Source organism: Bos grunniens, chromosome 1 (genome assembly GCF_055505025.1).
Source record: "Bos grunniens cultivar Pamir isolate PY7600 chromosome 1, Bosgru_T2T1.0, whole genome shotgun sequence".
Taxonomy (NCBI): Eukaryota; Metazoa; Chordata; class Mammalia; order Artiodactyla; family Bovidae; genus Bos; species Bos grunniens.
The window spans coordinates 79,161,297-79,174,557 of record NC_141165.1 but is presented as its reverse complement, the minus strand read 5'-3'; the positions used below and the strand labels follow the sequence as shown (position 1 = coordinate 79,174,557).

The 13,261-nt window shown below is 38.5% G+C and overlaps 1 protein-coding gene across 13 annotated transcripts in view; it reads right to left on the bottom strand.

Moving 5' to 3' along the window:
• TPRG1 (tumor protein p63 regulated 1) overlaps positions 1-13,261 on the bottom strand; it is a 373,176-nt gene that overhangs the window by 274,593 nt on the left and 85,322 nt on the right. Inside the window, exon 2 of one of the 13 annotated variants that reach the window (XM_086399032.1) lies at positions 7,774-7,962. The exons of the other annotated variants lie outside the window; for them this stretch is intronic. The gene's annotated coding sequence lies outside the window, so the exon portion shown is untranslated. The remainder of the gene's footprint in view (positions 1-7,773; positions 7,963-13,261) is intronic. 13 annotated transcript variants of the gene reach the window in all.

Genomic DNA, 13,261 nt, shown 5'->3' with positions numbered 1-13,261 from the left:
GCACCACAATCTTTTTTTTATCAACCAGTTCTTTAATCATTGCTTGTAACTGGTCTGCATGAGCAGATCGTGAGCTCCATGAGTGAAGGAACTACACCCATCTCTGTCCCCTTGGATGCCCACAGAACACTGGACCTGTGTTTGGTACAGTGATCTCAGGCACAGAGGGTGTCACAGAAGATGTTGGCACCATGAGAAACACAGAACAAGGAGAAACTCACTTCACCTGAAAATACCCCATGGGTAAGTGACAAATATGAAACCTTCTCCTAAGAGCTGGATGGAGGGAATAGAGGAGAGCCTGTCTGAAAACCAAAGGGCAACATTCTTCCAGGAGCAGACATTTGAAAGGGGTAGAAAAAGACCAGAAAGGAGAGCCTCTAGTGTCACAAAAACAAGACTGCTACCTTCTCATCTTGTGGGTCACCATGACTGAAGAACAATTTGCATTTTCAAAATGAAGTATACATTGGGTTCCTAAAATGTTGAATGTTAAACAAGACACCTCATTAAACAATACTAAGGGATGTAAGAAAGTGTTAGAGAAATACTCTAAGGCGACTTTTTGACCTGTTTTCAGTCCTCCTAGGTGAGAGTGTAAACACCTGAAATTCAGTCTGTTCTACAAGGTGCAAAAAGATCTACATAGGTCCAGAGAGTTCCACCAGGGAGAGAGAAAAGATAAGAGAACTAGAACAAAGGAGTAGCTCTCAAGAAAATAATGAGTGCCGGGGAACAAGTATGGAGCAATGAAAGCAGTTCTGTCTCAAGAGTGACTTTCAGATTCACTATAAATGATTTAAGTGGACAGCTCAGAATGCTAAGAATAAAAACTGTTCATTCTTTAGCATTATAGTATATATAGTGTGTATATATATACACATATATACTCTCTATACTCTCTATGGGCTTTCCCAATGGTTCAGCAGTAAAGAATCCATCTGCAATGCAGGAGACACAGGTTCAGTCCCTGGGTTGGGAAGATCCCCTGGAGAAGGAAACCCCCTGGAGCAACCCACTCAAGTATTCTTACCTGAGAAATCCCATGGACAGAGGAGCCTGGCAGGTTACAGTCCATGGGGTCATGACTAAGCACACATGCATACTCTCTATATACGCACTGTATACACAATACATATATACTCACTATAGCATATTGTATATATAGGTTTTATTCTATTCTATTTTATTCTATTATCTTGCTGAAGGTAATTAGATACTAGATGCAGATGAAGAACAGTAACATCCATCAAAAAAAGCCCTTTTCTTTTTTCTGTATTTCAGCAAGAAAAAAAAAGCAAAAAATATGTGCCTAAAAAAATAGAATTATATTCACATATAAGTGCATTATATTAGAAAGTGAGGATAAATGTATATTTATGTGTGACCTGCTACTATTACTATTAAAGCAATAAGCCAAAATAAGTAGTAAATGCACTGAGAACATGAAAATGCTACCTTGATAATCAGATTTCCTTGGTCCTGTGAATGTGTATCTCCAGGCTGGCTTACTGGTTAGAGATAATGTTTGGTTTTGACCAGCCTTTCTGTAAATGTATGGCTTTACTCAGAGCGATCAAGAGAGGAATAGAGTATGGACCAGGGAAACCACGATTAAGTGTGGTCAGTAACGTCATCTTCATATACAAGTGTACACATATGTAGTAATACTTTATTACAACCTCTTTATCTGTGAAAATGTGCACGAGGAGACCTGTCCAACTTACTATCTGAGATTTTTTTGTAAAGATCAAATTTTTTAAAAAGTTTTGAAAGTGTTTTGTAAATGATGGAGTGTCTTGATCTTCAATCTTCTGAAGAGCCATTAGTATATTAGCATAGAAAGAGGAGGCAAGAAAATAATACTTAAGCAGTGTGGTCGGCAGTCTCTGAAAGATGCCAAAGGGAAAGTAACATTGTCCAAAGGTTTTAGGGAAGGTTAAGTCTATATTGACAAAGTTGAAACCATTGGCAAGATGTGGGGTGATGGTGAGGAGAGGCCATGTAGATGAGGGATGTTCCAAGCTATCCCAAAAGGCCATGTTCCCACTCAACCCTGGGGGCCAGATAGAAACCAAAGCCCACAGGGCCAGAATTTGATGTTATCCAAGTTACTTGTACACATACTTCCTTATGTCAGTTCCTGCTCTAGAGTATTCCTTCAGACTGTAAAAGCGGTGAAAAAACATCTGTGGCTAATATATGTCCTATTTGTAATGGAGAAATTCAACTCAATGGATAAATTTGACCACTTCTTTGAACTTCTTTGTTGAGATAAGTGTTGCCAAAATAGATTAGTTCAGAGTATTACTATTAGGCAGTATCTCTGCATCTAAGAACTTCAGCCATGACACTGCATGGTATTTAAAGAGATCACTGAAAAGTCTGACACATCACCAAAATATATTCCCTGTTATCTGTGAGGGAAGTTCCGTTTTTCTTTCTTTATGAGCTGGGACCAATCTATAATATGCAATACGTTCTGAGTTTATGTTATTCATTACTTCTTCTCTTGCATCTCACCGAAAATATTAACAGGTAATGCCAGATTCCAAACACCATTAATGTCTGACTGTAAAACTCAGTGATTCTCCTACCAATGCCCAGCCAGTGGATAAACTTGCTAGAAAATACTATAGAGAGGGCTTTCCTGTTGAGAGTGACTGAGAGTAGAATCTCAAATCTAGGAGTGACCTTATGTAGCGCAACATCACATCCAAGAAGCTTCTCTAAGCTGGTTGCTTTGATTCTCGAATAATGTTACTTATCTATAGACTTAGGTCTCATGACCAAGGAAGTGGAATTAGTCAGTACATCATTAGAAACTGCACTGGTATACTTTAACATATGAAATAAAGAGATCATTTAAAATAAGTGGTATAGCTAGCTATCTTTTTAACTCATCATCTTCCTGTAGAGACTCTAAGTACATTCTTTATGCTAATGCCCTTTTTAAAATAGTGAAACTATTTTATTTATAATTTATTTTTAATCACTAAACTACTATTTTGTAACTGTTATAATTAACACTGTACAAATACAATAGAAGATACGCAGTACATTTTTTAAAGTTATAAAATAGGACATAGCATGATTTTAGTTTTTATCAAAATAAAATATGGTTATATATAACTAATACAAATGTATTCAAGAATATCCACACAAAAATGTTAGCAAAAGTTTTCTCTGGGTAATTTGGATTATATAGGTGTTTTTTATTTCTCTTTTACTTAATTATATTTTCTAATTTTCTACAATGAAAATGTTATAAAAAGATGAATAAGAAAAAAAATTGATACTAGTCAGAAAATTTGAAAACACAAAGATTTTTTTGTACTCACATTTTCATCACAAATTACCTGTTCTCCAGTACAAGGAAAAACTAAATTGTTTCATAGAGTAAATACATCAAAATTCAGCCCTTAGAAATTTTCCAAAAATTAAAGTCAAAAGACTAAAATTCATACCCAAATATTTCCCTGTACATGGATAGTTGCATTTTGGGGCAATGACTTTCACCTGCCTACTAATATGCCAAAGCCACATTCAGGAAATAAAATCAAAGAAGAGAGATGGAGAAAGATAATGTATCTTGGGCAAGTTTTATCACAAGAAGTTATGAAACTGCTATGTGGGCTGAAAAGTTAAAAACTCTTTATGTAAATTATGTAATGAAACAAGGGAGGAGAAATATTTGTCTTAGAGAGATAAGTCCAATGCACCTCCAGTGAACAGATCTTCTGAAAACAAAGCCCTTAGTTACAGAGGGACTGGACAGAATAATTTGGCAGAAGTTCTAGTTTTCCCAGCAAAGGGTCATAGCAACTGACATGGAGTTGGAGAGAAAAGGGATGGCAGTGACCCTGTTTCAAAGAGTGACCTGGGAGGGCGGTCATTGAGAGGCTGTGGAGGGGAGCCATTTCACAGCACCCTAACCTTGACCTAGGCCAGCTTCAAAAACTGGTCTGAAACAAACTAGAGTAAAACAATTTTCCCTTTCCCTCCTGTGTTATGCCAAAAGAATTATAATCATAAAGTAGCCCATCTTTCTTTGAAAAAATGTCAAGAGCAAATGCCCGGCCAAGGGAGTCCATATCCCAAAATAGAGCCCTGTTGCTGCTGCTAAGGCGCTTCCGTCTTGTCCGACTCTGTGCAACCCCATAGACAGCAGCCCATCAGGCTCCAGCCTCCCTGGGATTCTCCAGGCAAGAACACTGGAGTGGGTTGCCATTTCCTTCTCCAATGCATGAAAAGTAAAAAGTGAAAGTGAAGTCGCTCAGTCGTGTCCGACTCTATGAGACTCCATAGACAGCAGCCTACCAGGCTCCTCTGTCCATGGGATTTTCCAGGCAAGAGTACTGGAGTAGGGTGCCATTGCCTTCTCCAAATAGAGCCCTAACTTCCTTTTAAGCCTGCTAATCCTTCCATGACTCCTCTGACATGGGTGCTTCTTGAAATACATTCTCTCTCTTAATAGAGATGATACTACTTATGTTGACCAGATGTTTTTTTGTTTTTTTCTTTCTTTTTCTTTCATGCCTTTCCCTCAATTTTTGCAAAATTTTGATTATTGTTTGTTTTCCATTAAGCTTCAATTCTGTTTGGGAGTTCAGCCAATCAGTAGGAGCAGCTAAAGCCACACAATTTAATTTCTTCCATTGGAACCTCAAAGGTGTCTTCACTTTTGATTTAAACAACTTTGTGGGTGATGTGTCAAGATCACTCACCTACAACTCAAAGACATAATAATGTTTGGAGAATTAATTAAGTCAGCCTTTCCACAAGATAATAGATAAGGAAGAGGAAAGACATAAATTGATTCATTTCATGTAATCAATTCCTGTATTAGGAAGTAGGCTGGCACAGTAAATAAAGCTTTGGAGTCAGACAGATCTGGGCTTCAATCCAGACTCCACAACTTACCAGCTGCCTAAGGTTGGATACCAATTTAAAAATCTTGAGCTTCAGTTTTCTCAAACGTGAAATGGATCCAATATTTAACTTGTAGGATGATATAAAAATTAGAAGAGCTAATGGATCTAAAGATTTGGCAAAGTACATAAAATATAGTAGGTTTTAAAACATAGTTTTAAATGTTTGAGGAAAAGGAAGGCTAGAAGGAGTCTAACAACTGAATCTATGATAGAGCAACTTGAAAAATTGGAAGAAAACTACATGATAATCATGATGGTGGAAAATGCCTTAATGTAATAGGAGTTAGGAACCTGGATTTAGATGCAAGTCACATCTCTCTGGGCATCGTTTTTTCACCTATACTAGGAGAGTACTGAAGCACTTGGCTCCCATGTTCCTCCAGCTGTGCTAGTCTAGAACTCCACATGGATCTTATGGGAAGCCTCCATTCTAAGTCAAGGTGGAGAGCTAGGAGGTTATCTACAGAGCATCTACAAATATAAAAAATAATTAGGCTAGAATATATTTAATTTTATCACATTTATCCCACTGGAAATCAAAACTTTCTAATCCTTTGTTGCATGTTTAAAGAAAAGTGCATCTTTAAGAGCATCCTAGATAAGAAATCAATAACAACAAGACCAAGTTATTAGCTTATTTTTGCTTTTTGTACTTAACAGGCAAGGAACACTGAATGATAGGAACCTCTTGCTTGGTTTCATTAGCCATTTCCTCTTAAGCAATGAGGCTGGCACTTCAGAGAGGACTGACCTTCCTAGGTTGGGGCATCATCCAGCTACAACTGGTCCACCCAGAGTAAAAATTTCCCTCCCACCCAACCAATCACCACACTGTGAGCAATATTCTCGTCTCTGAAATAACCCAGTCACAGCTTCCTAGATCCTTGCATATCATGAAGCCTTCCACTAGAGTTTATCTCATCTAGAACAAGGGATTTTATCTTTGTCAATTAACTACATGACCACACTTCAAAAAGAATAAAACTAGATCTTCTTGCATGGAGTTTTGAACCTAGAATAGATTATGATTTAAGTATCAATCCTAAATTAGAGATATTTATTCTATCACACTATATGCACACACTCAGAGTGGAATATTATGCAACTCTTACAGATCACATGTTAAGATATTAAATGACAGATAAAAATTCATAGAATAACTCTAAGTGAAAAGTAGGGTTCTAAGTTGCACATACCCTATGGTTTTATTTTTAAAACCAAAATTTTATATAAATAGGCAAATAAAAATATTAGAAATTAACATATTTAAGTGTTAAAGGCCGTTTATCTTTAGGAGGGAGTAGTTGTAAAAGACATCATAGAGTAAGGATTCTCCAGGCAAGAATATTGGAGTAAGTTGCCATGTCCTCCTCCAGGGAATCTTCCCAATCCAGGGACTGAACCCGTGATTCTTATGTCTCCTGCAATGACAGGTGGGTTCTTTACCACTAATGCCACCTGGGAAGCCCTAGACAAATATTAATTGACATGAAAAGATATATTATTATAAAGCAGAAATGTAGCTTATAAAATGATATTAAAAATCACCCACACATGCATTGGAAGCACAAGTACCAAATGTTATAAATGATTAGCTCTGCATGACTAGCTTATGGATGATTTTTACTTTCTTTTTTATATCTTTCTAAATTTTCCAAAATTTTTGGCACTAAGCATACATTATACTTACGATTGAGGGAGAAAACTTTTTCAAGGAAATCTACCAAGTGAATATAAATCAAACTCATAGGGTTATGGGTACAAAAGGAATTGATTGAAATAGAATAAAAAAGCAAAGACCCCAAAAAGCGGTGGGTAAAGAAGCAATCGTACAAGAAATCTCATTCAAAGGTAATGTGACGGAAGAAGCTTTGGAAGGGCTCCATCCTAGTCAGAGATTACTATTCCTGTGGGCTATGGAAACATAGCTACTTTTAAAGTCTATCTAATAATAGTTCAGCCCTACCTCCTTAAAGAAGTTTTCCCTAGCTACCAAAACTCATTTGCAACACAAGGACCTTCTCAGCAAGATGAAGCACCTCAACATGATGAAGATGAAACGTGCACCGCTAAGGTGAGTGCCCTTTCCCCCCGGGGCACTACAAACTCCTCTAGCTAAGAAACCATCCTCTGGTTGCTTTATATCTCACCCTTCTGCCAACATTGAGTGTTATGAACAAAACAGATGCTTAGCAAATATTTAAGATATACACTAGATAGGGTATGGCAAAAGGACAACAGAGGAGCATGGGAGACCTGAAGGTAACCAACTGAGTGCTACCAACCATTGGATATATGGCCTTAAAATAGTATGAGAGATTCTGGTGACTTGACAATGAAGAAACAATGGTAACACAGGCAAAGAACTACTGAATTGATAAATGTTCATTTATCTGCGGGGGTGATGTTAATGATTCTTTGGACCCATTTAACTTTTCTTACTGCATTACAGGCCATACATAAAAAGCCAAAGAAAGAAAAGAAATCTTTCCTTAAACCTACCATGCAGAGAAAATGAAAGTGAATCATTTTGATATATATCCTTTAGGACATTTTCCTGTAGATAATGTCATTTTTTTACTTTGAAAACTGAGTTATGCTGTAAATATCACTTCAAAAGCTGTCCTTTGCACTTTATGCATCAACAATGATGCTGAGAGTGACGATGGTAGCAGCGTTTATGAAGCACTGACTGTGTACTGAAACTGGGTTTTAACAGCATTGGCTCATTTCACACTCCCCAAAGCCCTGTGGTCCAGGTCTTACAATGATCTTCACTTTACAGAGCAGCACACTGAAACTTAGGCTTCCTAGATGGCACTAGTGGTAAAGAACTCACCTGCTAGTGTAGGAGATGAAAGAGACGTGTATTCAGTCCCTGGGTTGGGAAGATCCCCTGGAGAAGGGCGTGGCAACTTACTCCAGTATTCTTGCCTGGGAAATCCCATGGACAGAGGAGCCTGGTGGGCTGCAGTCCATAGGGTCCCAAGGAGTCAGATTGAAGTGACTTAGCATGCACGCATGCACACTGAAATTCAGAAAGGTTGAGAAATTTGCTCAAAATTGCACAGTCAGTGATAAGACCTTTAAGTTGGTCAAATATCTCTCTGACCTCAAGCCCCTATTTTCCACCACTGTGCTATACTACTTAGTTCATGAACAATTTTCTACAACAGCACATTATGCTTGTATGCTATGCTAAGCTAAGTCACTTCAGTCGTGTCCGACTCTGTGCGACCGCAGAGACGGCAGCCCTCCAGGCTCCCCTGTCCCTGGGATTCTCCAGGCAAGAACACTGGAGTGGGTTGCCATTTCTTTCTCCAGTGCATGAAAGTGAAAAGTGAAAATGAAGTTGCTCAGTCGTGTCCGACTCCTAGCGACCCCATGGACTTCAGCCTACCAGGCTCCTCCGTCCATGGGATTTTCCAGGCAAGAGTACTGGAATTGGGTGCCATTGCCTTCTCCTATGCTTGTATAGGATTCCATTACATGATCATCCATATTTATTTAACTCATCCCTTACTAATCACTAATTGCTTCACTGTTGTAGTGACTATGCAATGAAGATCCTTATAGGTACAATTTTTCATAATCCTTAATTTTTTCCTCTGTTTAAATTCCTAGAAATGAGAACGCTGGGTCAGAGAATTTGTAGATTTAAGGTTCTTGATATACATGGCTAAATTACCCCTCCCAGAAATGTTGTAGCTATTTAAGTCTTAGCAGGCCATGAAGCCTATTTACATGTGGAATCTCTTAAAAAAAAAAAAATTCATAGATACACAGAACAAATTGGTGACCACATGGCTACATGTGGAGGATGAGGGGTGGGCTAGATGGATAAAAGGAGTCAAAAAGTACAAAAGGTATATACTTCCAGTTCCAAAATGAATAAGTCTTGAGGGTGTAATGTATAGTATGATGACTATGGTTAATAATACTATATCGCATATTTGAAAGTTTTTGAGAGATCTTAAAAGTTTTCATCACAAGAAAAAAATTCATAAGTATGTGGGTGAAGAATAGCAACCAGACTTATTGTGGTGATCAATTCCCAATTTTTACAAGTATTAAATCAATATATTATGTATCTGAAACCAACATAATATTAGATGCCAATTTTACCTCACTTTTTCAAAAATTACAAAGTTTTTTAAAAAGGATATAAAGTCCATTTTTCTGCAGATCAGGAGAGGACTTACAATTTAAAATTTTCTACTTGGCAATAAATAGTTTTTATAGTTCAATATTTGTTTTAATTTGCAATATTTTTTTTTAGTTGTGAGACTGACAGCTTGGGGGGTGTGTAGTCTAGACATTTTTATTAGTTTCATCTTCTTTGTCTTATTGATTGTCAAGAATTCTTCATTTGTTAAACATATTAACAATCAAAGGAATGTCTATGGCATCAACAGCTGTTAATGATTGTACTTGTACTCCTGAGGCTTATAGGCATGAGTAATGATGGTGTTAAATTTTCAACATGGACATATCCATTATACAGGTTTATGTATTCCTAGCTACAGAGCAAAATGAACTGTACCAGCTGGTTTCCAAGTTATAGATCTGAATTGCCTCATTCATGCATTAATTTTGTTTACAGGAAGATCTTAATTTGGATACTCTACTTTTTTCCTTATACAACTTAGATTAACCTTCAGTATGAAACTCGACATGGCACAAATTGTTTCATTTAATTTATTAATTCAAACACATTTTGGGGGGAACTTCTCTGTGCCAATAACTGTGCTAAGGGAAAGAGAGAGAGGTGGAAAGTAGAAGAAAACCTACAAATATAATGTCTTTCTGTTTTAAAGAGCAACTATAGATGAAAGAACTAGATCTGCAAATAGATAATTGTAAGACGGCCAGACAAAGCCTAGATAGTAATCTGTAAACAGTGTAGGAAGAGCGTTCTAGGGGCATCACAGTGTCACACTGAGCTGTCCAGATACATGTAATTTTGGACAAAATAAAGCAGACACCAAGGACCCAGTATGACCTACTGCTGAAGAGTAAGTGCTATATTTTACTCCATGAGTTTCCTTTTGGTGCCATCAAGGATGGGACAGAACACCTGCCACCAGCTAGGAGGGTGGCGCTGGGAGAGGGGGAAAATGGTCCCCCTTTACTTTGTGTAAAGTTTTTTATTCTGGGCATTGAGGACAAATTGAAATTATAATAAAAATAATCATAGTTTAGATATGTTGTTGTTCAGTAGCCAAGTCATGTCTGACTCTTCACGACACCATGGACCAGTCCTCTCTGTCCTCCACCATTTCCAAGAGTTTGCCCAAGTTCATGTCCATTGCATTAATGATGCCATCCAACCATCTCATCCTCTGTTGCCTCTTCTCCTTCTGCCTTCAATCTTTTCCAGCATCAAGGTCTTTTCCAATGTTTCAACTGTTCTCATCATGTCGCAAAACATTGAAATTTCAGCTTCGGCATCAGGTACACAAAAATGAAATTAGGTGGCCATTGAGAATCTGGTCTCAGACACGTCCCTGCACCACTGAGAAACTGAACTTTCTTTACCCAAGGACACCAACAGCTGTATTCAGAACAATAGCCAACAACTGCAACTTTATGGACTCAAGGTCCCACTTTGTAACTATTAACCATTTCAGGCCCCAACCAATCCTTGCTTAACAAGCATTCTCCCTTCTCATCAGCTGCAATTGTGATTCTTGATAAACAACTTATGTAACTAACCGTGGCCTTGCAGTTTTTGCCTTTATAAGCTTCCTCCATTTTGCAATCCAGCAGAAAACAATTCAGGTGCTTCTTGAATCTTTGTCTTCCAGGTTGCAGTTTTAACAAACCCCAAATAAATGTCTGTTTATTTCTAACAAGTCTCTGTTACTGAAATTTTTGTTAGTAACATGCATTGTTCAGGGCTGTGTCAAAATAACATGTGTTTCACTGTATCCCTGAGTATACAGTAGCAATATCCTGACCCAGAAATGTGTGGCTGGAACTCCATGTAAGCAAAGAATTTTAACAGTGTATCAGCCTCAAGTGGACAGAAAGCAGACAGTATTAAGGATGCATCATGAACGTGGATAAGTAGACACAAATTCACCACTAGATGAAGAGATTGATGTGAGAATCAGTCCAGGACTACTGGCATAAGAAAGGACATTCCCATCTTCCAGAAAACAGATGGTTCAACCTGAAGCCCTGAGTTGACCATATTTGGAAGTTTCAAGTTTCCACTGATGCAGATGCTAGGTTCTAGTTCCCTCCCAGGGCCCCAAACATCCTGCATTTGGTATAACACACCTGCAGTTTAGGGCACATACCTGAGAAGTGTGAATTCCTGGGATTTAAGAAAGGTCCTTAAACCATAACAAAAATGAAACTTTCTAGAGCTTTATAGAGAGTTCTAAAGCTGCACGTGATCTCCAAAATTATCTGTTTAGTATGAGGCAGTGGCAGTGAAGAAAAAAATGAATTCAACCTTTTGGACCCAGGTGTGAGTTTCATCTGGTATTAGTTTGCTGTGTGATTTGGGGCAGATGACTTCAACCCCCTGAAAAAAATGTAAGACAAAAAGTTTACCAGGACTACCTACAGGTGTGTGTGTGTGTGTGTGTGTGTGTTGGTCACTCATTCGTATCTGACTTTTTGTGACCCTATGAACTGTAGCCCATCAGGCTCCTCTGTCCATGGAATTCTCAAGGCAAGAATACTTGGAGTGAGTTGCCATTCCCTTCTCCAGGGGATCTTTCCAACTCAGGGATTAAACCTAGGTCCCCTGCATTGCAGGTGAATTCTTTACTGTCTGAACCACCAAGGAAGCCCCACTTACAGGTGTAGGACAGAGAAATACTCTGAAGTTACGATCTCTACAAAAGTATATTTCTATCATCTTTCTTTCATCATAAGAGAGGCAGGGGAGAAAAGCCTCTTTCTTTCCCTCCTAGGTTGTATCCAATTTCTCTGGCTCTATTTATAAATGGGATCCTTGAAAGAAATTTACCAGCACCAATTCCCTTTTTCTCTTGAATGCAGCTCATCTCTCTGACATCAACTCATCTGCCTCTCAGCAACATATGTGCCATCCAACCCCTCTCTTCTCCTTGGATGTCTCCTTCATTTGGATCCCAACACACATCACTATCTCCTAGTGTTCACCCTCCACTTCCACTGCTCCTCCTCCATCTCTTTTGGTTGCCATGGAACCAGAGGGAATAGAGAGTGGTAAGAATGGTAGGAGTGGTCTGCTCTAGAGTGCAGACAATAAAGGGATGATGTATTGTCTACAGAAATGGCAACTGAAAAATGTTTTTCATTATTGCCATGTGCTGGCGATTCCAAAGCACCTCAGTGAAAAAATCCTTCTCTCTGCTGATGAAGACCACCCCCACCATGCCCTTTCCCCTTTAGTGCATGTTAACTAGATTCTCCCCACTTCCCTAATCCAAAACTTTATAGTGCCTCAAAAGTCAGCCCTTAAACCTCTTCTCTCTTCCATCTATATTGACTCCTTTGAAGATCTCATTTAATTTTATTGCTGTAAATAGTATGTATCTATTGATGACAACCAGTTTTTATCTTCAACTTAGATAGCCTCGCTGAATCCAAGGTTCATATATTTAGTCACTACCCAACATCTCCAGTGCCTTCCTGGCCAAAATAAGCTCCAGATGCTCTTTCAAAAACCTGTTCCTCTCACGGTCTTCTCCATCTCAGATGAAGGCCGCTCCTTCCTACCAGTTGCTCCACAAATTCTTGGAGTCAAAAAAAAAAAAAAAAAATTCTTGGAGTCATTCTGGTCTCCTTCCTGTCTCATTACTCCCCCGGCAATCAATCAAACACAAGGTCTAAACACTTGTCAACATCTCCGCCATACCCGCTTGTCCAAGCCTCCACAGCAATCATCTGGATGATAGGAAAAGGTCAAAGTAAAATTAAAACTTGTCATTGTAAGGAGTCTCACTGAGCATCTGGGTTTAGTCCCCAAAATGACACAGTTAACACTTATACTTAGGGCTGCCCAACACAAATCACTACAGGTAGTAACCAGTGAAAGAGTTAAAGCCCCAGAGATCACTGGCCACCCGGCCTTGTGCACACTGTGTCCCCTTTCTGAGCCTCAGTTTCTCTATTTTGAATAAGTTAATTGCTTAAGTGATCTCTTCAAGACCCTTACAGGCAGAAAGATACTAAGAATATACCAAGCGTGCTAAAAATTACACTGCATTGTGGTGGGCCCACAGGGATGAATATTAGCACTGTCAAAACAAACTCAAATAGACACACACGCACGCACACATCCACAAAAGAAACATTTCCTTCCGCAACTAAGAACGATATAACCT